Consider the following 26,830-nt stretch of genomic DNA (forward strand, 5'->3'; position numbering starts at 1 on the left):
CAGGTGGATCTGTGGAGCTCACTGGCCAGCCAATCCTACTTGGTGAGTCAGGCCAATGAGAAACACTGACTCAGAAAAGACAGACAGGGTTCCTGAGGATCAACAAACAAGGTAGTCATCTGGTCTCCACCGGCATTAGCACACGCATGTGCGTGCACCTGCACACACGCAAACCACACACACTTAAAAAGAATGAGTCACAAGCAAACTAGAAGGAATTGTTCACTCTGGTGTTGGGCGTGGGAACAGAAAGCAGGGAAATTCTAAACTGAAACATGGTATCATTAGGAAATTCAAAATCTCTATGGGCTGGAGAGATGGCTTAGTGGTTAAGGCACTTGCCTGAAAAGCCAAAGGACCCAGGTTCAATTCCCAGATTCTGCTTGAGTGCCTGGTGAATGCTGGACCCTGCAGCACCAGGCACACAGTAGGTGCTCAATAAAATGCAAGGGTGCCCCCCCCCATGAATTCCAACCTCACCAGGCAGCATCTGGACCCCCTGGAGTTGCAATGCCTTCTCCCCATGCCCCACCCTTGGGAACTCTTTCAGGGTCTTGCTAGGTAACCCAAGCTGGCATAAGCTACCACATTTGGCAACTTGATAAATTCTTTAATTTTCTTTAAGTATTTTATTTTATTTTGTTATTTATTTGCCAGAGAAGAAGGAGAGAGAGAGAGAGAATGAATGAATGGGCACACCAGGGCCTCCAGCCACTGCAAATGAAGTCCAGACACATGCGCACCCCCTTGTGCATCTGGCTAATGTAGGTTCTGGGGAATCGAACCTGGGTCCTTTGGCTTTTCAGGCAAACTTCTTAACCGCTAAGCCATCTCTCCAGCCCTTTGCTTGTTTGAAAAAAAAAATATTTTATTTATTTATTTTGTAAGAGAGAGAGAGAGAGACAAAAGGGCACATCAGGACCTCTAGCCCCTGCAAACAAGCTCCAGACTCATGTGCCGCCTTGTGCATCTTGCTTTATGTGGGTCCTGGAGAATTGAATGTGGGTCCTTAGATTTCTCAGGCAAATGCCTTACCTGCTAAGCCATCTCTCTAGTGCTTTTTTTTTTGCTTGTTTGTTTATTTATTTGTTTTGTTGTGAATAATGTGTTGTGTGTGTGTGTGTGCGAGCATAGGTGAGTCCCTGCTACGGCACATGTGGAGTTCAGAAGGCAATTCCAGGTGTCAGCCCTTACCTTCCACCTCTTTGTAGGCAGGGTCTGGTGTTATTTACCACTGCTTCCCCCGACCCCCTCCCCGCCAAGAGAGTCTCCTAGCCCAGGCTGACCTGCAATTCACTATGTAGTCTCAAGGTGGCCTCAAACTCACAGCCATCTTCCTGAGTGCTGAGATTAAAGGTGTGTGTCATCATGCTGCTGTCTGTCAGGTTTGTGAGGCAAACACTTAATCAACTGAGCCATCTCCCCAACCCCTAAATTCTTTCTCCTTCAATATGAGTACTCAACGGTTCCAAAACTAGAACCTGAGTCAGTCATACCCTGAATACTGCCTTGAGATGTCAGGAGTAGGTAAGAGGCTAGGCAGGAGTCTAAATCAATGAATAAAATAAATAAATAAACAGGGCTGGAGACATGGTTTAGCAGTTAAGCGCTTGCCTGTGAAGCCTAAGGACCCCTGTTTGAGGCTCAATTCCCCAGAACCCACGTTAGCCAGATGCATAAGGGGGTGCGCGCATCTGGAGTTCATTTGCAGTGGCTGGAGGCCCTGGCGTGCCCATTCTCTCTGTTGCTCTCAAATAAAGAAATAAAAATTAAAAATAAATAAATAAATATTAGAAAAAGAGCCACTGTTATAAGTTCAGTGGTAGAGCACTTGCCTAACAGGTGACAGGTGCATGCTCCCAGAACCCAAGATTTCAGAGCCAATAAGTGGCCAGTGGGGACGCCAGGGCAGCTCAGTTTTGGTCCCTTCTGCCACTCTGGCCCTGCTGTGGGGCTGTTGGGGGCCATGGACTTGGGAAGATGCACTATGACAGTGAGAGGAGACGGCCAGCAAGGAGAGACTGAGCAAAGCACAGCACTGGGTGAGTCACTTGTCACCAACGCTGTGGGGACAGCTCCCTGAAGTGAGTCAGACACAGAGCTTGAGGCCGCAGAGAGGAAGGTACCAATAACTGGCAGGACAAGGCTCTAACCCAAGCTGGCAAGGCTGCCCCAGACTTTGGGAAATTCCAGCAGCTTGGCCCAGGCAGGCTACGCAGTCATGGGGAGCACCTACAGCCTCCTCGCCACATCTCTGGGGCTTTGTGCAAATGGGCCCTTCTCTTCCTTTAATCTTTCATTTATTTACTTGAGAGTGAGAGAGAGATTAAGAGACAATGGTTGCTCAAATGAACTCCAGATGCATGTGCCACATTGTGCATCTGGCTTATTTGGGGACTGGGGAGTTGAACTCCAGTCCTTGGGCTTTACAGACAAGCACCTTTACTGCAGAGTCATCCCTCCAGGCCCTCCAGCACCATTCTCAAAAGTCAAGAATGGGGGGCTGGAGGGATGGCTTAGCAGTTAAGGCGCTTGCCTGTGAAGCCAAAGGATCCCCGTTTGATTCTCCAGGACCCACGTAAGCCAGACACACAAGGGGGTGCATGTGTCTGGAGCTCATTTGCAGTGGCTAAATGCCCTGGCGTGCCCATTCTCTCTCTCCCTCTTTCTGTCTCTCAAATAAATACATAACATATATTTTTATTAAAAGTCAAGAATGATCCCAAAAAGTACAGATCTACTCCTTGAGAGCTTGGTGGGCACATGTTAGGAGACTGTCCTTGCAGAGAACTTAAGTGACCAAGGCTCCTGCTCCACCCATGTCTAGAGGTGGAAGGAAGATGGGTGGTTTGGGTCTGGTGTCCCCATAAACCTATGTGCTCTGAATGCTATGCCCTCAGCTGGTGAAAATTTGGGAATCAGAGCCTCCTGGAGGTGATATATTGTTGGGGACTTATGGGTGTTATAGCCAGCTTCCCCTTGCCAGTGTTTGGGAGACTCCTAGTACTGTTTTCTACCTACGTTGGCCAGAAGGTGATGTCCAGCCTCTGCTCATGCTCTGAATAAAGAAAGGTCACAGGGCTGGAGAGATGGCGTAGCGGTTAAGCGCTTGCCTGTGAAGCCTAAGGACCCCGGTTCGAGGCTCGGTTCCCCAGGTCCCACGTTAGCCAGATGCACAAGGGGGCGCACGCGTCTGGAGTTCGTTTGCAGAGGCTGGAAGCCCTGGTGCGCCCATTCTCTCTCTCCCTCTATCTGTCTTTCTCTCTGTGTCTGTCGCTCTCAAATAAATAAAAAATTAAAAAAAAAAAAAAAAGAAAGGTCACATCATAGTTCGCTGCTCACCACCACCAGAGCTCTTTACCTGGTATTGTAAGAATTTGTTACACAGTTATTAAATGAATGAATAAACTGGGCAGGGTGGTGCACACCTTTAATCCCAGCACTCAGGAGGCTGAGATAGGAGGATCGCTGTCAGTTTGAAGCTCATCTGAGACTATATGGTGAATTCCAGGTCAGCCTGTGTTAGAACGAGACCCTACGTTGGGTGGGGGTGGGGGTGAGGGAAGGGGGAGAAGGGCTGGAGAGATGGCTTAGTAGTTAAGGCACTTGCCTGCAAAGCCAAAGGACCCAGGTTCAATTTCCAGGACCCATGTAAACCAGATGCACAAGGTGGCGCATGTATTTGGAATTCGTTTGCAATGGTTAGAGGCCCTGGTGCACCCATTCTCTCTTCTCTCTGCCTCTTTCTCTCAAAAAAACAAATAAGATATTAAAAAAAAGAAATTAAATAAGTTTTTTTTTAAAAAAAAAAAAAAAGGAAAGAAAGAATAAGCTGGGCATGGTGGTGCCTTTAATTACAGCACTTGGGTGGCAGAGGTAAGTGGATCCCTGTGAGTTCGAGGCCAGCCTGAGACTAAACAGTGAATTCCAGGTCAGCCAGACCCTATCTTGTAAAACTAAAAGAAAAAGAATGAACAAATGCTTTAATGAATTAAGCTCACAGAGGGGTCCCAAAGGGGATTAGGGGAAGCTTCCTGCAAGGAAAAAAAAAAACAAAAACAAAAACAAAAACAAAAACGTGGTGGTGTACACCTTAAATTCCAGCACTCAAGAGACTGAGGTAGGAGGATCACCATGAGTTGGAGGCTAGACTGAGCTATAAGAGTGACTTCCAAATCAGGCTGAGCTGGAAAGAAACGCTGCCTATTAAAAGAAAGAAAGAAAGAAAGAAAGAAAGAAAGAAAGGAGGGAGGGAGGGAGGGAGGGAGGGAGGGAGGGAGGGAGGGAGGGAGGGAGGGAGGAAAGAGGGAGGGAGGGAGGAAGGAAGGAAGAAAGAAAGAAAGGAAGGAAAGAGAAAAGTAAGGGCTGGAGAGATGGCCTAATGGTTAAGGCGCTTGCCTGCAAAGCCAGAGGACCCAGATTCGATTCCCCTGTACCCACATAAGCCAGATGCACAAGGGGGCACATGCATCTGGAGTTAATTTGCAGTGGTAGAGGCCCTGGCGTGCCCATTCTCTCTCTGCCTATCTCCTCTCTATCTGTCTCTGCTTTCAAATAAATAAATAAAAACAAAAATTTAAGACGGGTGTGGTGGCACACGTCTTTGATCCCAGCACTCTTAAAAAAAAAGTAAACTTGGACAAGAAAAACAGGAAGAACAGCCAGGTCACACTGGGCTTTGCTTGTCCCCAAACGGAAGACATGACCACAGCGGCAATTTGACCGTGGTGGCTGAAAGTTCTTACAGTTGCCGCCCTCCTCCCCGCCACCCAGCCTCATGTCAGGCTGGTCGTGGGTCAGGACAGCCTCGGTCTTGCCTTGGAATTCCCAAGAGCACCTGGGGCCCTTAGAGCCCAGGTCCTGCTTGAGTCCCTGGAGAGTGCTGGACCCTGCAGCACCAGGCCCATAGTAGGTGCTCAATAAAATGCAAGGGCGCCTCCCCCGCATGAATTCCGCCCTTCTCCCCACGCCCCGCCCCTGGGAACTCTTTCAGGGGTGCCACCAGTGGATTCTGCCTTCCTGAACACAGTAGGTGCTCGTGCCTGGGCGCTGAGGAGGGAGGGAGGGGGAAGGGGGGAGGGAGGAGGGAGGCGGGAGGAGGGAGGGAGGTGAAGGGAGGGAAGGAGGAGGGAGAGAGGGAGGAGGAGGGGGAAGGATGAGGGAGGGAGGGGGAAGGGGGAAGGAGGAGGAGGGAGGGAGGGGGAGGAGGAGGGAGTGAGGAGGAGGGAGGAGGGAGGAGGGGGAGGAGGGAGAAGGGGGAGGAGGAGGGAGGGAGGAGGTGGGAGTAGGAGGGAGGAGGTGGAGGGAGGAGGGGGAGGGAGGGTGTGCCGCTTGCTGACTTTGTTCTGTGAGTGGAGGACTTGGAGGAACTCGGGTTAGCGCCCCTAACGTTCCCGAGGGGAATTGCAAGCGCTGGAGTGCGACGCGGAGCACCGGCGCGGGGGGGCGGGGCAGTGCGGGTGGTGGTTTGGGCCGGATTTTCTGTCGGCGGATGCGAGCCGGCGCGTGGCGCCTTTAAGGAGCTGAGCCGAGCCCGGCCGCGGAGAGCTGGCTGTGCGCAGGTGCGAGGACCGGGACACCCAGCGCCGGGGCGTCTCGGCGGGTCCCTGGCGGCCGCGGTCCCGAGGTGAGTCGGGCTTGTGGGCGAGGGATGGGGGCGCCCCAGCTTCCCGGGTGCCGATGGGGTGGATGAGGACCCTGTCCTCCCTGGTTGGTCCACTAGCCCTCCCTGCTGGTGCTGGGGACGGTCTGACATTAGCCGGGCGGTGGGGGAACCCCACTTCCTGGGCAGAGCTGCCTGACATTACCCGGGGGCGGGGGAACCCCACTTCTTGAGCAGAGCTGCCTGGCTCCTTGGGCGGAGGGATGGAGTGGGCCCTTCATCTTTTCCATCTCCTCTGGGTCCCACCTCCCCATCCTTTCCCCGTGTCCGTCTGGTTGAGGTTCTGTCCCCCGGCGCCCGGACAGGGGCTAGAACCCCCCTTCCTGTAACCGGGGACGTCGATGTTCCTTATTTTCTTTTTGGCCGAATCTGGTCTCACTGCGAAAGGAATGTGACAGACGACCCCTAAGGATGCCTGAGGACTGTGCTCTGGGCGTAGGGAGCGGGGCGCCGGCGGCGAGCTGTAGATCTCGACTTTGCCCGGGGGAAGGTGGCAGCCGGCGGGGGGCGGGGGGCGGGGGGAGTCGCGCGTTGTGAGTTCGGGTCCCAGGAAGCTGAGCTCAGCGATGGGGGCGTGCGTGGGGCTCAGGACGAAACCGCATGTGGGTGTGTGGATGTGGGTGGGTGGTGGAGGGGGTTGTCTTTCCAGAAAGAGTGAGAATGTTGGCAGGCAGGCTTAGGATTTTGGGTTGCATCCAAAGAACAAAAAGACAGAAAGGGAGAAAACTGAGAAAAGCAGGCAGGCCTTGCAGTGTCCTATCTGTCACAAGATAAGAAAGGACTTCTGGGGTCTTATAAGTAGCTGTCTCATTAGTGGGTAATCACTCCTCTCACCTTCTCAGCATGTTTTCAGGTATGAAAGCTGGGGGAGGGGGAGCATCATCTTGTGGCCAAATGATTGGCAGGCCAACCTGGATCAAATACCTTTTCTTTACCTGGAGGAAATGGCTGCCCCCACCCCACAAAGCCTTGATAACTTTCTCTCCCTCCCTTTTGTATGGTATTTTAAATTCTGAGGGGAGGGCAAACATGAGGTTTCTCTCTGTCTCTCTTTTTTCTCTTTCTTAAATTTGTTGTGTTACCAGGGAAACAGGATGAGAGGTCCATCCCCAATGGCCCCCAAGCTTGCTGATGCCCTTCTAACCACCTAACTCGCCTATAGACATCGAGGCCCATGTCACCTCTTTTCATGGAGTTGCCTGGATGTCTGCACCTCTCTCTCCTTAGCTGATGCCTCCTCCCCCCACCCCACCTTTCAGCAACTCTTCCCCTAGCCTGGTACAACTGCCTCACCCTTGCTTCGTGTCCTCCCTGAAACCCTGAAGCTGAGATGCTGGTCCAACCACTCTTGACAGCCGGATGCCTGCTTGGCATCCTTGGCCAGGGCTTCCTGGCTACCTGAGATGCCGATTGTGTAATGCAGGCAGAGCACGTGCGAGCTGTGCTGCTCCCCAAGACCGCAGCCGCGTGGGGAGGCCACCTTGCCAAAGCAGAGCACGTGGGGAGGGTGCAGAGAGGAGACTGTGTTTTTTTGTTGTTGTTGTTTGCTTTTCGTTTTTTCGATAGGGTCATGGTCTAGCCCAGTCAGACCTGGAATTCACTATGCAGTCTCAGCACTGGCATTAGAGGTAACAGGTACTTTGAGCCCTTTGAATACCCAAGGCAGTAGCTGGTTAAGGAAATAGACACAGCTCCTGTCCCAGCTGGAACCTTGAGGCCAGCATTTGATTCATCTCCTCACTAACTGGCTGTACCCAGTTGGTACTTAAAAATAAAAGTTTGTAATTAGTAATAGCTAACATACAGTAAGCAAATGCCTGGCCCTGTCCTAAGCTGTTTAAAAAGATTATCTGCCTTAATCACCCCATGAGGTGGGTGCCTTATTGAGCCTGTGAGGCTTCCAGAGGTGGACCCTTGCCATGACACTGTGTTTGACCTCAGAACCATTAGACTTTTTAACCCATTTTACTAGATTCTTGTCCACACTTAAATATTACAGAAAGCTAGGTGTGGTGGTCTTTAATCCTCTGGGAGGCAAAGGTAGGAGGATTGCTATATATTTGAGGGCAGCCTGAGACTACACTGTGAATACCTCAGCCTGGGTTAGAGTGAGACCCTACCTCAAAACAAATAAACAAAACACACACACACACACACACAAACACACACACACACAGGAAATTAGAGATAGATAACTTGTGTTCTTGAGACCAATTTACTTTTCTTTTTTAAAATATATTTTTATTTATTTAGTAGAAAGAAAGAGAACAGAGAGAGAGAGAGACTCTATCACTGTGAATGCAAACCAAATACGTGTACCACTTTGTGTATCTGTCTTTATGTGGGTACTGGGGAATTGAACCTCGGCCATTAGGCTTTGTAAGTGAACGCCTTTAACCACTAAGTCATCTCTCCAGCTGCCAATTTACTGTTCTAAACTTGGGCTTTTTGGACTGGACATGTGGCTCAGTGGTGAAACATTTGTCTAGACCTTGCCTGGCCCTGAGCTCTATCCCCAAACAGAATAGTTAATTAACGAAGGTTCTCAGACTAGCAAGGGTTGGGGGGTATCTTCAGTACTATCCAGAAGGAGACCGAGAGCCAAAGGGCAGAGAGAGTTGCTTGAGGCACACAGCAGGAAGGTGCCTGAGCAAGAATGCAGAAGGGTCCCTGGGGTGCTTCCTGGGATTCTGCTGTCCTGAGCAGCTCTGGCCTGTGGACTGCCCCTGCCTTCTGGGCATCCTGACTGCCTCCTTGCTTTTTTCTTTATTTTATTTTATTTTTTGTTTATTTTTATTTATTTGAGAGGGACAGAGAGAGAAAGAGGCAGATAGATAGAATGGGTGCGCCAGGGCCTCCAGCCACTGCATATGAACTCCAGATGCATGCGCCCCCTCGTGCATCTGGCTTACGTGGGTCCTGGGGAATCGAGCCTTGAACTGGGGTCCTTAGGCTTCGCAGGCAAGCGCCTAACCGCTAAACCTACTCTCTCTGGCCCCCTCCTTGCTTTTTTCCACGTCCTACAAGCAGGTAGGCACACTCCCCTCCACTGCTACCTTTTTTTGCTTAGGCTCTTTCTTCCCTGAAAATCTCAGATGTCTCTTACTACCCTGCAGGGTGCGGTCCAGCCAACCCTTCTGGTAGAAGTCTTTGGATTTCTCCCCTGGGCCCCACTGAAAGCTGATCGCACCTCCCACCCCTCATGATGGCACTTGGAAAGTCCTTGTGTCTGTCTTCTTCAGTACTAGAAGTTAGGCATGACCTAACACCCCTCTCTCTACCTGCTGGTCCAGCTCCTGGCATGCACGTGCCACCTCCAAGGGAGGGAGATGGAGTGATTTGTGAAGTAGCAGTAGGCACAGGAGTTCTGAGCCCCATGCCAACTGCACATGCTCATTGACCCCAGGGAGGGCGGCCCAGCTTGGTCCCTAGTGTTGTAATGACATGTTTGGTTTTGTTCATCGCACAAAACACTTCTCTCAGAAAGACAGACTTGGGCAGAGTGGGCACGGGGGGGGGGGACCTGGGAAGATGGCACCGTGGTTAAAATTGCTTGCTTGCAAAACCTGCCGACCTGGGTTTGATTCCCCAGTACCTATGTAAAGCCAAATGCACAAAGTGGTGCGTGCATCAGTAGTTCATTTGCAGTGGCTGAAGGCCCTGGTACACCCATATTTATTCTCTCTCTCTCTCTTTCTCTCTCTCTCTCTCTCCTCACAAATAAAAAAGAAATACAGGACAGGAAGATTGATCAGTGATTAAAGGCACTTACTTACAAAGCCTGCCAGCCTGGATTCTGTTCCCCAGTACCCATATAAAGCCAGATGTACAAAGTGGCACATGTATCTGGAATTTATTTGCAGTGGCAAAGAGGCCCTAGTGTGTGTAAGGTTCGGGAGTGACCAAGACCATGCAGACTACTTTCAGGCAAAGATGGAAACTTTTATTTGGGGAAAAACACAAGCTGCCAGGACTGACTCTCAAGAGAGGAGCACAGTCCACCTGAGATTCCGAATAGTGAGCTTCACAGGGCTCTTCAGCTGGGGGAAGGTGAGGAAGGGAAAAGTTGAATAAAAACAGGTTTCTTTAGAGGAGATCTGAGATAGCCAGGGTGTGACACCAGAACAGTGACCAAGGGACTTACAAGATAAGGGGGCAGGAAATCATGACCTGGGGGGCATTGTTAGGCAAGGAAGGGATAATGGCTGGGTGGTTTCTTGAGGAATGTGGATAAGTCTCTGTCACCCTTCTGCTGTCTTCTGTAACTCCATTTTTGGGAGCCTGTCCCGACCTAACAGCCTATCCTCCTTCCTACCCCATCTCTCTCCTTACAAATAAACCAAATGTTTTATTTTTTTTTAATCTATATTTATTTATTTGCAAGGAGAAAGAGAGAGGGAGAGAGAATGAGCCACTTTGTGTATCCAGTTTGACGTAGGTATATATATAGGTTTTTCAAGTTAGGGTCTCACTCTAGCTCAGGCTGACCTGAAATTTACTATGTAGTCTCAGGGTAGCCTCGAACTCATGGTGACCTTCCTACCTCTGCCTCCCGAGTGCTGGGATTAAAGGCGTGCGCTACCATGCCTGGCCCAAGATATGTGTGTGTGTGTGTGTGTGTGTGTGTGTGTGTGTGGTGTGTGTGTGTGTACACATACACATATATATTTAAAGATAGGGAAACTTACCTCAGGGTAGCTTCGAACTCATGGTGACCTTCCTACCTCTGCCTCCCAAGTGCTGGGATTAAAGGCATGCGCTACCATGCCTGGCCCAAGATGTGTGTGTGTGTGTGTGTGTGTGTGTGTGTGTGTCTGTGTGTCTGTGTGCTGGGATTAAAGGCATGCGCTACCATGCCTGGCCCAAGATATGTGTGTGTGTGTGTGTATGTGTGTGTGTCCGTGTGCTGGGATTAAAGGCATGCGCTACCATGCCTGGCCCAAGATGTGTGTGTGTATGTGTGTGTGTGTGTGTGTACACATACACATATATATTTAAAGATAGGGAAACTTACCTTTGGGGAAAAAGAAAAACAGACTTAGGCCCATGTCCTGCCTCTATTTGCATTGTGACCCTGGGCGAGTCACCTCACCACCCTGGAACCTGAGCTTTTGATGCAGCGTCTGCTTTAGAAGTCATCCTTGGATTCAGTAACACTGAAGGTCCAGCGTGTGGCTGTCAGGCACGTGGGAAGGGCAGTGATCAACAATGCTTGTGTGGGTTGCCAGAATCTATTTTCAACCTCGAATAAACAAGTAGCTCTACTTGGGGGTGGGCAAGGGGCTTCACACTGAGCCTGAGGAAATGTTGAAAGGCCTGGAAAGCTTTCTTCAACTCTAGACTATCTTTTGCAGGAAGAGACAGAATTAGCCTTCTATTTCTTTACTTTTCTTTCTTTTGTGGTAGGTCTCGCTCTAGCCCATGCTGACCTGGAATTCACTATGCAGTCTCAGGCTGGCCTCGAACTCAGGGAGATCCTCCTACCTCAGCCTCCTGAGTGCTGGGATCAAAGGTGTATGCTGCCTCTCATGTTATTTATTTATTTATTTGTGTATATGGGTGTGCCAGGGTCTCTTGCTGCCACAAAGGAATGCAAGTTTTGCTGGGAATTGAACCCTGGGCTAGTAAGCTTTACAAGTGAGTATCTAACCACTAAGCAACCTGTAGCTTTTAAAAAATATTTTATTTATTTGTTTATTTGCGAGAGAAAGAGACACATAGAGAGACGGAGAGAGAATGGGCATGCCAGAGCCTCTAGGCACTGCAAACAAACTCCAGATGCATGCACCACCATGTGCATCTGGCCTTATGTGGGTACTGGGGAATGGAACCTGGGTCCTTTGGCTTTGCAGGCAAGCACGCCTTAATGGCTAAGCCATCCCTCCAGCCCAGAAAAATCTTCTTAGGTGATTGTCTTTCTAGCTTTCTTTTTGAGAGAGGGTGAAAACTTACAGGCTCCCCCAGACCCTGAACAGTAGGACTTGGGTGTGCCAAGCACACTAACTAGCCTGAGAGAAGACTGGCTGGGATTTCAACAGCACCGTCTTGTTTTAAACATGATTTCAAGTGGGTGGTTGATTATTTCACACTATCAGAACCCACATCTTGGCCGCCCGTGAGTCTAATGTTTCTCAAATGCTGGGCCACGCCAGATCACGAGCTGTGTGTTCCATTACACCTTGTTGGCCAGTACAAGTTTTGAAAAGCTGATGGGCTGGAGAGATAGCTCAGCAGTTAGGGTGTTTGCCTGCAAAGACTAACAAACTGACTTTGATTCCCCAGTACCCATGAAAAGCCAGATGCACAAAATGGCATATGCATCTGGAGTTCATTGGCAGTAGCTGGAGGCCCTGGTGCGCCCACATTCGTTCTCATTCTCTCTCTCTGCTAGATGTGGTGGCACATACCTTTAATCCTAGCACTTGGGAGACAGAGGTAGGAAGATCACTGTGAGTTCAAGTCCAGCCTGAGACAACATACTGAATTTCAGGTCAATCTTAGTCTGGGCTACAGTGAGACCCTACCTCAAGAAAACAAATAAAGGAAGGAGAGAGGAGGGAAAAATGAAGAAAGAAAGGTTTTGAAAAGTTGAGCTATATAGGCCTTTGGGGCTTCCAGCCCTCCAACCAAGTTCCCTGTGGTGGTTTGATTCAGGTGTCCCCCATAAACTTAGGTGTTCTGGATGCTAGGTTCCCCGCTGATGGCAAATGGAAATTAAAGCTTCCTGGAGGTGATGTATTGTTGGGGGTGGGTTATAGGTGTTTTAGCCAGTTTCCCCTTGCCAGTGTTTGGCACACTTTCCTGTTCCTGTTGTCTACCTTATGTTGGCCAGGGGGTGATGTCCACCCTGTGCTCATACCGTTGTTTTTCCTGCCATCATGGAGCTTCCCCTTTGAGCCCATAAGACAAAATAAACTTCTTTTTCCCCTACAAGCTGCTCTTGGTTGGGTAATTTCTACCAGCAATGCAAACCTGACTGCAACAGTAATATTGGTACTGAGGAGTGGGATTGCTGCTAGACACCTGATATGTGGCTTTGGCCCTTTGGAGCTGATTTTCAAAAGGAATGTGGAAGGATTTGAAACCTTGACCTAAGAAATGCCTTGCAGTGCTGTAAGTATAGTTTGATGGACTATTCTGGTCAGAGTTGAAAGGCCTGAGTGCAGTAAGAACTATGGACTGTGAGGTTTGGCTTATGAGGGTGAGAAAGAACTTTGTGTGGACTGGGCTAGAAGCATTTTGTGTGAGAGGCTTGCTGATATGCTCATGTCCTGAGAACTTGTGTAGGGTTCATTGCGTAGAAATGAACTGGTGTGAGCAGAGGGATATGGCACAGAAAAAAATGAAATCTTTGGGCTAAAACTGCTGCCCATTCAGCGGCAATTATATGAGACATTACAACCTTTGAGATTGGGCCAGCTGACCTGCACTAGGGCAACAGGAAGCATGTAGACTCTTTTGAAGGGGCCTGAGTGCTCAAAGAGTGTCCTGTTCTTTAAAGTCTGCTTTATTCCCCCTTGGATTAACAAATTGGCACCCTACCTGGTATTGTGGAGTATAAGACACACAGGAAAGAGGATCATTAGTTTGTAACACAGTCTTGTGTTTTGGAAACGGCCATGGGCAGTGTGAAGCAGGTTTGCTGGAGACCCAGTGGAGCCATGAGGATGAATCGTGGGTTGCAGTGGAGATCCAGTGGAGATTTTGGGGCCATGAGATGGCTGATAAGGAAAGCCGCCGCCTTGATGAAGTTTCCAGGACTGTGAGTAGCCTAGCTGGAGGGGCAGAATTGGAATGCCAGAGACTTACTGGATTTGGGGATTTGTCACTGACTAGAGTTGTTGGACTTGGAGCTACAGAGTTTGATGTTTACCCTGGTTGTTTTAAATCTTGTATTAGTTGAATATGTCTTTGCTATGCCCCATGCTACCTTTTGCAGTGTGAATGTTTATTCTGTGCCATTATGGGTTTGGGGGGAATTTTTCGGTATTATGGCTCAACTAAAAGATCTTGGATTATGGGGATATTTGAACATCATTAGGATTGTTAAAAACTATGGGGACTTTTAAAGTTGGACTGAATGCATTGCATTTTACATCATGGATAATTATCAGTTTATCGGTGCCAGGGGTGGAATGTGGTGGTTTGATTCAGGTGTCCCCCATAAACTTAGGTGTTCTGAATGCTAGGTTCCCCAGCTGGTGGCAATTGGAAATTAATGCTTCCTGGAGGCAGTGTATTGTTGGGGGCAGGCTTATGGGTGTTATAGCCAGTGTCCCCTTCTCAGTGTTTTGCACACACTCCTGTCACTGTTGTCCACCTTATGTTGGTCAGGGGGTAATGTCCACCCTCTGCTCATGCTGTCATTTTCCCTGCCATTGTGGAGCTTTCCCCTCAAGTGTGCAAGACAAAATAAACCTCTTTTTTTGCAAGTTGCTCTTGGTTGGGTGATTTCTACCAGCAATGCAAACCTGACTGCAACACTCACTTCCCATAGATCTACTTACCTGATTCCATCTCTGGCTGTCACTTCTCCAGAGTTGGGTGACAAGACTTTCTGGTTCTCTGTGATCTTCTGCCCATGGGTCCAGCCCAGGTGGGCTGAGTCCTCTTGTCCACAGTGTTGCTCTGGAGACAGAAGCAGGGAGGGGCTGTGCACTGGCTGGTTCTTGAACCAGAACTCCCTTGAGGAACTGGTCTGCTAGGGTTTTGTGAGTCTTCCATCAGCCTCTCTCGTAGGTTCCACAGAGGAGATAAGAACTTACAGCTTATGAAGGCTGTGTGGTTCCAGGGTAGAATGCTCTTGTCAGCTTCTGTGTTCTAGTCCTGGACTTTGAACCTGAAGGACTGAAGTTCCTGCCAGGTGTGCTTAACCTCGAGGTACAGTCACATAGGCCGGGAGCCCCTCAGTCCTGGAATATTGTCTTCAGTGGGTAAGTCAGGCGGCCTGGCTGGTGTGAGGCAATGGAGGGATTTTCATCCTTCACAGCACCGCTGTCTCTCTTGGGCCTTTTAAGCCAGTGTAGAGCCCAGGCTTGGCCAGCAGAACCTTTAGTGATAGTGATCTGTCCGTTCACCATCCAGTGTGGGAACTGCATGTGACTATTGAGTGTGTGGCATGCTGAGGAACCAGATCTTAAATTTTATTTAATTTTAATGAACTTCAATTTCAATAGCCACATGTGACGAGTGCCAAGTGCAGGAGAGCTCGCTGTATTTGAGGGTTTGTATTGTACTGTAATGGCATGGGAAGAGCCTTCATACAGGCACGTGGGAGCAGTCCAAGAGGCTCAAAATGAGCATGGGTGGGAAATCTCGTTCTCCTCTTTGCCTTCAATTACCCAGAGCCACTCTTTTCCATATGTGTATGTTTCTTATATATAACATGTACTTTTTCCTCTCAATGCAGATGTGTTATGTCTCCTTTCTATTTTGTTTGTTTTCATTATTTTTATTTTTTGAGACAGAGTCTCACCATGTAGTTTAGGCTGGCCTTGAATTCATAATCCTCCTATGTCAGCGTCCTAAGAGCTGGAATTATAGAATTATATATTATGTAGGCACCTGGCTGCTCTGTCTTCTGTTCCTTGCTTTGTTTGAATTAATAATGTACTTTTTTGTTCATCACCCATAGGGGCAATTAGGAATGCCTCATTGGTTTTTGTTTGTTTGTTTGTTTGGTTTTGTTTTTGTTTTTCAAAGTAGGGTCTCGCTGTATCCCACGCTGACCTGGAATTCACTATGTAGTTTCAGGGTGGCCTCAAACTTACTGAGTTCCTCCCACCTCTGCCTCCTGAGTGCTGGGATTAAAGGCCATGCACATCTCACCTTATTGTTGTTTTTTTGTTGTTGTTGTTTTTGTATTTAGTGGCTCTCCCCCCCCCCCTCTGTGTGTGTGCGTGTGTGTGTGTGTGTGTGTGTGTGTGTGTGTGTGTAGATATATATATATATCCTTTTTACTTAGCAGGTAAGTTAAGTGGACTGTAATAAGTAACTTGTACAAACATTTTATATATGTTCAGCTATAGGGGGCTGATGAGATGGTTCTGCAGTTAAAGGTATTTGTTTGCAAACCCTGCCTGCCTGGGTTTGATTCCCTAGTACCCGCGTAAAGCCAAATGCACAAAGAGGCACATGTGACTGGAGTGAGTTTGTAGTGGCTGGAGGCCCTGGCATATCTGTTATATCCATTTCTCTCTTTCTCTGTCTCTCTCAGACACACACACAAATAAATAAATAATAAAGAAAAAAAGAAAGAGTTCCATTTGTCTCTCTCTCTCTCTCAAATAAATAATAATAAATTTTTTTTAAAAAGAGGAAGAACGAAAGAAATAGATGACTCAACAGTTAAAGGTGCTTGCTTGCAGATACAAATACAGGTAAATTCCTAAAAAAGAGAATATAGTTAGGTCAAGGGGTCAAAGGTAGGCACATTTTCTATTGCCACAGGTTTTGTCAAATTGCCACCTGTGGAGTTTCTTGATGTGGGTGTAAAATAGTACATGATGTGGGAACATCCATTTCTACAAAGCCTTGGTCGGTCACACAGTCTGTTACTAAACTTTTTGGTTTTTTGCCAGTATGATTAAGTGAAGGCCTCGCCCTGTAGACTTAATTCTCCTGTTTCTTAATGCAAATGACATTGACCATCTTTTCATGTGTTAATGACTTACTTATATTTCCTTCCTAGTCATCTATTTAGATCATTTTTGCATTTTTCTTTCGCAAAACATATTTTACTTATTTATGAATGGCAGGGGGAGTGAGAGAGAGAGAATGGGCACCTCATAGCTTCTTGCTGCTGCAAATGAATTCCAGATACATGTGCCATTTTTGTGCATCTGGCTTTACATGGGGACTCAGGAATCCAACCCCAGATGTCAGGCTTTGCAAGCAAGTACCTTTAACTGCTACACTATCTCTCCAGTCCCATTTGTTCATTTTTCTATTGTATTTATTTTTTTAAGAGAAAGAGCTGGGTGTGGTGGTGCATGCTTTTAATCCCAGCACTCAGGAGGCAGAGGTAGGATTTCTGTGTTCGAAGCCAGCCTGAGTCTACATACTGACTTCTAGATCAGCCTGGGCTAGAGTGAGACCTTACCTCAAAAAACAAACAAAAAATAAGTACAACAATGTGCCATTGCTGCTTCTAATTTATTTTTTAAAGTATTTTGTTATTTATTTGCAAGCAGAGAGAGAATGGAACCTCCAAGGCCTCTTGCCTCTGCAAATGAATTCCAGACATATGTATCACTCTGTGCATCTGGCTTTACATGTGTACCAGGGAATCGAACCCAGGCCATCAGGTTTTGTAAGCAAGTGCCTTTCACCGCTTAGCCATTTTTCCATTCCCTGGTTTTTCTTTTTACTTAGAAAGCCTTTCCCATGGAGATATTTCAGAGTATGCATGATTCCCTGTAGACTCTCTGTGGTCCTGTCTTTTCGTGTTTAATGCTGACTTGTCTGAGAGAGTCCCGGGTTACGGGGCATCTCGTGCCCTTGCTGCGGAGGCCGAGCCTCCCTCTCCCTTCACTGGCCACTTCCACAGGACCGTCTGTCCTCCTCCTTTGCCCATTGGTTGCTGCTGTTTTTCCATTCCTTTTATATATCTTGCTTATTTTATTATTGGAGATGGAATAGGCATGCCAGGGCCTCTAGCCACTGCATACAAACTCCAGATGCATGTGCTGTCTTGTGCATCTGGGTGCTGGGAATCAAAACTGTGTCCTTAGGCTTTGTAGGTATGTGCCTTAACTGCTAAGCCATCCCTCCAGCCCTCCATTTCTTTTAGAATGCCCATTTAGGTGAGCCCTAGTCCAGTGGGAAAAGGACAGCTCTGTATCCTTGTCTGAGGTTTTCATTAAACTTGTGGTCCCCAGAGCACCCCTCTCTCCCACTGTTGCACCCCCCCCCCAACAGCTCTGGCGTGCTTGACCCCTCACCTGCTTTCTTTCCGACCTGCCTGACCATCCCTGGGTTCGCTTTTTATCTCTGTGCCCTGCCCTCTGTGCCCTTTGCCTCATGAGGGTGGTGGCCCAACCTGAGGTGATTCTAAAGCCACAGGGTGTGTACAGTATGCTCTGCTCCTCAGTGGCCAGAGATGTGACTGGCTCGTGGCTCTTCACTCAGAGTCCCTCTGATGACTACATGCACATCTAGCTAGTGAGCGTGCCCTGGATGTCCATACCTGTGTCCGCTGGAATTGCAGACATGCACCGTGCCTGGCCGGAACTCAAGCCCTCACACTTGCATAGCAAGCGGTTTACTGGCTGAGCCGTCTCCCAGCACAAGTATGGATTTCTTCTTGTTTGTTTGCTTGTTTCAAGGTAGAGTCTCACTCTAGCCCAGGCTGGCCTGGAACTACTTTATAGCCCCTGGCTGGCCTCATACTCATGGTGATCCTCCTACTTCATTCTACCATGTGCTGGGTTTGAAGGCATGAGCTACCACTTCTGGCTCCATATCAATTTAAAAAGAAAAAAGAAAAAAATATATATATATGAAATTTATTTGACAGAGAGGGGCAAACAGAGAGAAAAGACGGACAGTGAGTATGGGGTCACCAAGACTTCCTGCCACTGCAAACAAACTCTAGACACATGAGCCACTTAGTGCATCAGGCTTTATGTGGGTATTAGGGAATCAAACCCAGGCCTGCAGACTTTGCATGCAAGCACTCTTAACCACTGAGCCATCTCTCCATCCCCCAGGTATCATAAATAATCAAAAAATAAAAAGTGGGCCGGGCATTGTGGCACACACCTTTAATCCCAGCAGTCGGGAGGCAGAGGTAGGAGGATCACTGTGAGTTGGAGGCCACCCTGGGACTATATAGTGAATTCCAGGTCAGCCTGGGCTAGAGTGAGACCCTATCTCAAAAACAAACAAACGAACAAAAATAATAAAACGGAAAGTGGGGACAGCCTTTCCTGAGGCTAGGTCACCTCTGTACTGCATCTCACCCTCTGCAGACCACCTTTGCTGAATGTGTCTGTGGGTGATTCTGTAGGTATGGTGGGAGGGGCTGGGGTACCTGGAGGGCTTTCAAATGCCAGGACACACTCCACAGGTCCTTGCAGTTGTCAGAGACTGCACCAGGAGCGGAGTTCTGATACAAAGGGGTCTAGAAGTACGGAGTTCTGATGCCGATGCTCTCCTCAGGTCTTTGGTGCTGGAACCAGACCTGGAGGCAGAAAGGAGCTCATTAGTTGGCCGGGACAGTGGAACCCGAAGCAACGGCAGGAAGAACAGAGCGGGCGGCAGTGTGGAGTGGGCAGGGGCCAGGAGAGCTGGATGGGGTGCAAGCAGGCACGAGGTGAGTCAGCACAGGGAAACTGAGTTGGGACCATATGGAGTGCTTCACAGTCCATCTGGTAGATGAAATGCTGGCCGGGAATGAAAGGATGTGGAGTGTGTAAGAGTCATATTTACAGAAAGGGAGGGAGGGAGAGCAAGGCCAGGCTCTGATATCCAGCAAAAGGAGTGTGTCTGTGACTGAAGTCTGAGTGCTCTCTCTTTCCTGTTTCTCTCTGATTGCAAATAAATAAATAAAAATATTTAAAGAGAGAGAGAGGGCTGGAGAGATGGCTTAGCAGTTAAGGCGCTTGCTTGCAGAGCCTAAGGAAACAAGTTTGATATCCCAGTAATCACGTAAGCCAGATGCATGAGAAGGCATATGCATCTGGAGTTCGTTTGCAGTGGCTAGAGGCCTTGGCACACCCATTCTGTCTGTCTGTGTATCTATCTATCTACCTATCCATCTTCTCCCCTCTCAAATAAATAAAATTTAAAAATAAATAAATAATAAGCTAGGCATCATGGCACACGCCTTTAATTCCAGCACTTGGGAGGCAGAGGTAAGACTATTACTGAGAGTTTGAATCTACCCTGAGACTACATAGTGAATTCCAGGTCAGCCTGAGATAGAGTGAGACCCTACCTTGAAACCCCACCCCCCCAAAAAAAAGAGAGAGCTATGGACCGTCATGCTTGATTCCTGAGCCCCGCCATCACCCTCTTGCAGGGTCTGTCTGGATCCAGGAACACATCCCTATCCACTCCCCCTCTTCCTCCGCTCCAGAAGTGAAGACCCTGAGCATGGAGTGTTAGCTGGGGTCACCTTGAACGGAGCATGACAGGCAGCAGAGGCGACTGAGCCATGGGCTCTGGTGTGCTCTGTGAGTGTGTGTGCCCTTCCCTGGTGCCAGCTCTCCCTTCTCCTCATCCTCTTCTTTTTGTTTTGTGCACAGAATGAATTATTTTTAGTTTTTTTGAGGCAAGTCCTATAGACTGGCCTTATTCTTGTTTTGTGAGAAAGAGCAAGAGACAGAGAGAAAGATAATTGGCGTACCAGAGCCTCCAGCCGCTGTGATCGAACTCCAGATGGGTGCGCCACCTCACGTGCATATGCGGCCTTGTGCCATGTGTCACCTTGTATGTCTGGATTATGTGGGATCTGGGGAGTGGAACATGGGTCCTTAGGCTTCCCAAGCAAGCTCCGTGATTGCTAAGCCATTTCTCCAGCCCTGGAGTGTTATTTTTTATTAAGTGGTTGTAGTTGAAGGTCAAACAAGAGGTGTGTATTAAGGCAGAGCCATAACTCGCTCCTTCCCAGGGCAGAGTCTGGTGATGTGAGACAAGTAGAAAAGTGGCTGGAATACCCCCCACCCACACAAGCCCTGTCCCTCAGTGTCCCATGATTCTGTCCCTTAGTGTATCCCTCCACATACTGGAGCAGGACTCATCAAGATCTCATACTTAGCATATTTCTTTGTATTATTATTAATACATTTAAAATTTTTTTTATTGTTTTGGTTTTTCAAGGTAGGATCTCATGGTGACCTGGAATTTGCTATGTAGTCTCAGGATGGCCTCAAACTCACAGCGATCCTCCTACCTCTGCCTCCTGAGTGCTGAGATTAAAGACATATGCCACCATGCCCAGCTGTTTTTTTTAATATTTATATTTATTGATTTATGAGTGAGACATAGAGGCATACAGAGAGAGTGAGTATGGGTGTAGATGTACCAGGAACTCCTGCCACTGCAAATGAACTCCAGATGCATGAACCACTTTGTTTATTTTGGGCTTTTTTTTTTTTTTTTTTTTTTGGTTTTTCGAGGTAGGGTCTCACTCTGGCCCAGACTGACCTGGAATTCACTATGGACTCTCAGGATGGCCTTGAACTCATGGCGATCCTCCTACCTCTGCCTCCCGAGTGCTGGGATTAAAGGCGTGTGTATTTTGGGCTTTTTTTTTTTTTTTTTTTTCGAGGTAGGGTCTCACTGTGGTCCAGGCTGACTTGGAATTAACTATCTAGTCTCAGGGTGGCCTCGCTGCCTCCCAAGTGCTGGGATTAAAGGCGTGCCTATCACACCCGGCTTATTTTGGGCTTTTTAATGAGGCTTTTAGAGGTAGGGTCTTGTTCTAGTCCATGCTAATCTGGAATTCACTATGTAGTCTCAGATTGGCCTTGAACTCACAGCAATCCTCCTTCCTCAGCCTTCTGGGTGCTATGCTAGGATTAAAGGAGTGCACCACCACACCTGGCTACTTAAATTTTTTTTTTTTTCGAGGTAAGGTCTCATTCTAGCCCAGGCTAACCTGGAATTAGTCTCAGGGTGGCCTTGAACTCATGGCGATCCTCCTACCTCTGCCTCCTGAGTGCTGGGATTAAAGGTGTGCACCACCATGGCTGGCTTTACTTACATTTTTATGTGCGCTGTGGTGTGTGTGTGTGTCTGTGTGTGTGCAGGTGCACCTGTGTGCACGTGCCTAGGGAGATCAGAGCACAGCCTTGGGTGTCAGAACGCCTCGTACTCCTTTGAGAGGGCATCTCTCGTTTGCCTGGAACTCGGTTAGGCTGGACTAGCTAGCCAGCAAGCCCCAGTGCTTACCTTTCTCAGCCTCCCCGGCGCTGGCGTTACAGGCACGAGACACCCACCCCACATTTTCTTTTTCTTTTTCTTTTGTTTTTCGAGATAGGGTCTCACTCTAACCCAGGCTGAGCTGGAATTCACTATGGAGTCTCAGGGTGGCCTCGAACCCATGGCGATCCTCCTACCTCTGCCTCCCGAGTGCTAGGATTAAAGGTGTGCACCACCATGCCTGGCTTCTCCTCCCCACATTTTCACATTTCTGGAGATAAACTCAGGTCCTCATGCTTGTGAGGCAAGCACTTTCTCCACCGAGCTCTCTCCTCAGCCCGTTAGTTGATTATTTCTTCCTGCGTGTGTATGTTCGTGTGGGTACACGTGGGCATATACGTGTGTGTGTGTGTGTGTGTGTGTGTGTGTGAAAGAGAGAGAGAGAGAGAGATCAGAGGCTGATGTCGGGTGTCTTCTTTGATCACTGTACACTTTATTTACTGAAGCTCAGGGTCTCGCACTTGAATGAGAGCTAGCTGATATGGTAGGTCTGTGTAGCAGACGGCTTCAGGTTCGCTGAGCTGACTTCCAGACCAGGCACAGTTACGGAGGAAGGGATTTGTTGAAGTTTACAGATCCGGGGAAAGTTTCATAATGCCAGAAGTTAGCCCCCTCTTCAAAGGACCAGGCGGGGGGGGGGCTATGAACCCCAGCTAGGCACACTTTTTTTTTTTAATTTTTTAATTTTTATTTATTTATTTATTTGAGAGCGACAGACACAGAGATAAAGACAGATAGAGGGAGAGAGAGAGAATGGGCGTGCCAGGGCTTCCAGCCTCTGCAAACGAACTCCAGACGCATGCGCCCCCTTGTGCATCTGGCTAACGTGGGACCTGGGGAACCGAGCCTTGAACCGGGGTCCTTAGGCTTCACAGGGAAGCGCTTAACCGCTAAGCCATCTCTCCAGCCCAGGCACACTTTTTATTTAGTCGGAAATCTTAAACCAACCACCACACCTTGAGATCCGCCCAGTGACCTGCCTAAAAACTAATAAAACGCTGAATATATTGGGGGGCTATGGATTCAAACCACCACAGTCTGGCTACCCATTTTGCCCCAGAGATCCTTTGACCACCTCCTGAGCACCGGGATTGCAAGCAGGCCACCACTCCCAGCTGGCATTGATGTGGTGCTAGGGATCAAACTCTAGTCCTCACGCTGGCGTAGCAAGCACTTTATCCGCTGAGGTCAGAGGACAGTCCCAGGCATGGGTCCTTGCCCTCTGCCCTGTTGGAGGCTTCCCTTGTTCTCTGCAGCAGACGCCAGGCTTGCTGTCCTGTGAGCTTCCGGGATTCTCTTGTCTCTGGCTGTCATCTCGCCGTTGGGGGGCCAGCATTACAGGAGCTCACTGCTGTGTCCCTGTGCCGTTCTGGGGATCCAAATTCAGCTTGTCATTCTTGTGCAGCCGGCACTTTTAGCCACTGAGCCATGTTTCTGCCCCCACCCCAGCTCCTGTTCTTAAAATTAATGTGCACCCCACCATAATTTGAAAGTATCTGTTAAAATTAATGGAAGGGGGATGGGGAGATGGCTCAGAAGTTAAGATGCTTTCCTGCAAAGCTTAAGGTCAATTCTCCATACACATGTAAAGCCAGATGCACAAAGTAGCACATGCCATCTGGAGTTCATTTGCAGTGGCTAGATGCTCTGGAGTACCCATTCGCTCTGTGTTTGCAAATAAATAGAAATAAAAAGGGCTGGAGGACTAGAGAGATGGCTTAGCGGTTAAGGCATTTGCCTGCAAAACCAAAAGACCCAGGTTCGATTCCCCAGGACCCACGTTAGCCAGATGCACAAGGGGGTGCAAGTGGCTGGAGTTCGTTTACAGTGGCTAGAAGCCCTAGCGTACCTATTCTCTCTCTGTCCTTCTTTCTTTGTCAAATAAATAAATGTAAAATATTTTTTAAAGAGGGCTGGAGAGATGGCTTAGTGGTTAAGGCATTTGCCTGCAAAGCCAAAGGACCCCAGTTTGATTCCCCAGGACCCACGTAAACCAGATGCACAAGGGGGCGCATGCGTCTGGAGTTCAGTGGCTGGAGGCCCTGGCATGCCCATTCTCTCTCTCCCTCTCTCTCTGCCTCTTTCTCTCTCCTTCCCTCTCTCAAATAAATAAATAAATAAAATTTAAAAGAAATAAAAAGAGCAGTGTTGCTGACTAGCCAAATGTCTTCAGGAAGCCCCATCCACAGGGGTCTGTTGAACACCATCCTCAGAATTGCTGCGTGATCTTGGCCACACTTGAACTGAAAAGAGCCAGATCCTTAGTGTATTTGTGGGCATGGTGGTACACGCCTTTAATCCCAGCACTTGGGAGATAGAGATAAAAGAATCGCTGTGAGTTAGAAGTCAGCCTGAGACTATGTAGTGAATTCCAGGTCAGCCTCAGCTAGAGTGAGACCCTACCTCGTAAAACCAAAAATAAAAAATACATTTTTCTCCTTAATCCACACTTAGTCATGTTCAACTCTTTTCTCAAATTATTCTATATAATGTCAGCTATATGGGGCCCATAGTCTGGGAAACTCCATACTGGACCTTTTTAGGTAATTTTCTGATTTCTGGTCTCTGATGTCTGCTGGTTCTCAAAATTTAGGTTTCTTTTTTTCATTTTCTATTTTTATTGTTTATTTTCAAGGAAGGAGGTGGATGGAGAATGGGTGCCCCAGGGTCTCTTGCCACTACATATGAACTTCAGATGCACACACTGCTAGGTGTGTCTGGCTTTATTTGGGTACTGGGGAATCAAACCCAGGCCGTCAGGTTTTGCAAGCAAACAAGCAAGCACTTTTAATTGCAGAGCCATCTCTCCAGCCCCAGGTTTTTGTTTTTTTTTTTTTTTTTTTTTTTTGTCTCCTGCTGCCTCCTACCCCAGTGAAGCTTGTAGTCTGTCTATTAATAAACGACAGTAGGACAGGGAGCTGGGTCACGTCCTTTGTAAGTGAAGGATACTGCAGAGCTCGGAGCAATTAGCTCCTCTTACCTGTCTAGGAAGCTGAGCAGTCGGGAAGAATTATGTTTCTTTCAGCGAGGGCTGGCTTCGCTTGACCTTGTCGGGAAGTGTGCAGGTTCGCTGGGAAAAGTCCAGGGCTTGCTAAATTGACTTGCTGCACCAAAGACTCTTTTCTGCTGGGTGCAGCTGAACTTTCCTGGAAAGTGTGACCCATCCAGCCGGCACAGGCAAGGTGTGATCGCGGCTCCATCAGGGTTGTCTGCCACCTCCCTTGTGAGAGCCCCTAATGTATGCGGATGGCCTTGGACATAAAACACTCTAATTCCCCGTTAGTCCAAAGGCCCAGCTGGTACTTAACTGCCTGCTGCGACCTCCATAAGGGCTGTGATGTCTGTGATGTTGAGTCTTGAGGTTGAGCAGTCCCCTGTCCTTCAGCTCATGTGGTACCTACAATCTTTAGCTTTGTTTTTCTTTTTTAAACAAATTACTTCTCTTGGTAGTATAAATTATGACCAGGATTTCTTTCTTTCTGGAACTAGCCTGGAACCCAGGGTGGAAAGGTAGGGATTTCTGGGAGCCACGAGGCCAGCAGCCGGGTCAGGTGAAGGAAGGGAATTTTAATGACGCCTGGATCTCTCTGTAATGGCGGCAGCCCCGAACTCAAGTTTGTTAGTGATTTTATACTGTAAGCAAGCATGGCTTACAACAGTACCTGACAGTTGAGTGAGCAGGTTCCAAAAGATTTACAAAAATGTACCAGTTTGGCAAACAAAAATTATAATGGGGTATAAGTGGTAATTAAATTCAACCTAGGCTGGAGAGATGGTTTAGTGGTTAAGGCACTTGCCTGTGAAGCCTAAGGACCCAGGTTTGTAACAGGGTGCCAAGGATCCAGGAAAGTCCTTGTATCCCAAACCCTAGGTTTGCTTCTAATTTTTTTTATTTATTTTTAATTTTTATTAACATTTTCCATGATTATAAAATATATCCCATGGTAATTCCCTCCCTCCCCACCCCCACACTTTCCCATTTGAAATTCCATTCTCCATCATATTACCTCCCCATTACAATCATTGTAATTACATATATACAATATCAACCTATTAAGTATCCTCCTCCCTTCCTTTCTCCACCCTTTATGTCTCCTTTTCAACTTACTGGCCTCTGCTACTATCGCTTCTAATTTTTAACCAAAGAATTGAATAAATAAAGAAGACTGAGGAGGATAATTATTAAATTATTATATTTATTTCTTTATTTTTGTTTATTTTTATTTATTTGAGAGAGAAAGAGGCAGATAGACAGAGGAGAGAATGGGTGCACCAGGGCCTCCAGCCACTGCAAACGAACTCCAGACTTGTGCGCCCCCTTGTGCATCTGGCTTACATGGGTCCTGGGGAATGGAGCCTTGAACCAGGGTACTTAGGCTTCACAGGCAAAGTGCTTTACTGCTAAGCCATCTCTCCACCCCTCAAATTATTACATTTATTGAGGGAAGTACAGAGCCAAGGAAAGGCACCCACGTGGCTAGAGATCCCACCAGAGGGGGGAAAAGCGTGGAAAGAAGGGAGAAAAGCAAGTTCAAGGAGCTCCTGCCATGTGGGGAGCTGGAGGGGATGAATGACTCATGCAGAGTAAGGGCTGGGTTCTTCGCTGCTGCCCGGGCCCAGCCCAGTGAAAAGCCCACCCACGGCTGGAAGTCCCCTAGTGGTCAGAGAGCCTGCTCTCCACTTGCAAAGGTGTTTAGGACCTCATGGGAGTGGGCTGACCTCAACCTGAGGGACCGCTGGCTGGTTAGGGCTAGGGGCTACCTCAGGAAGAGATTAGCTCTGGCACCAAGTTCCAGGGGCTGAACTTGACCAACCACCACGTTTAAATCCTATGAAAGACCTCCCTCCCAGGAGGGGTCCTGATTGTTTGTGGATAAACAGGTCTCTAGGGAACTAAGTGAGATTAAACAAATGGGATCATCTTTGATTTCTAGCCAGTGCAGACTTTCCTGCACTTTTTACCTTCAGGGGTCCAGTCACGCTAATTCTACCCCCCCCCAGGTTCAATTCTCCAGGTCCCACGTAAGCCAGATGCACAAGGTGGCGCATGCATCTGGAGTTCGTTTGCAGTGTCTGGAGCCCTAGAGTTACCATCCTCTCTCTCTTTCTCTTAAATAAGTAACAATAAATAATCAAAGTTTAACAAATCAGAGTTTAATGAATTGCAGGAGGCCAAAGGCAATAAACAGCCAGGGGTGGGGCCGCCTCTAGTCTCCTCATCTCACCATGGGGGCTTTCTGT

The 26,830-nt window shown here is 48.2% G+C and overlaps 1 protein-coding gene across 1 annotated transcript in view; it reads left to right on the forward strand.

The window, feature by feature from the left end:
• The first annotated feature begins 5,540 nt into the window (after window positions 1-5,540).
• The window catches only part of Abhd6 (abhydrolase domain containing 6, acylglycerol lipase), a 55,346-nt gene continuing 34,056 nt past the window's right edge, over window positions 5,541-26,830 (forward strand). Inside the window, exon 1 of the mRNA XM_004669086.3 lies at window positions 5,541-5,626. The gene's annotated coding sequence lies outside the window, so the exon portion shown is untranslated. The remainder of the gene's footprint in view (window positions 5,627-26,830) is intronic.

This window comes from Jaculus jaculus, chromosome 16, assembly GCF_020740685.1.
Source record: "Jaculus jaculus isolate mJacJac1 chromosome 16, mJacJac1.mat.Y.cur, whole genome shotgun sequence".
NCBI lineage: Eukaryota > Metazoa > Chordata > Mammalia > Rodentia > Dipodidae > Jaculus > Jaculus jaculus.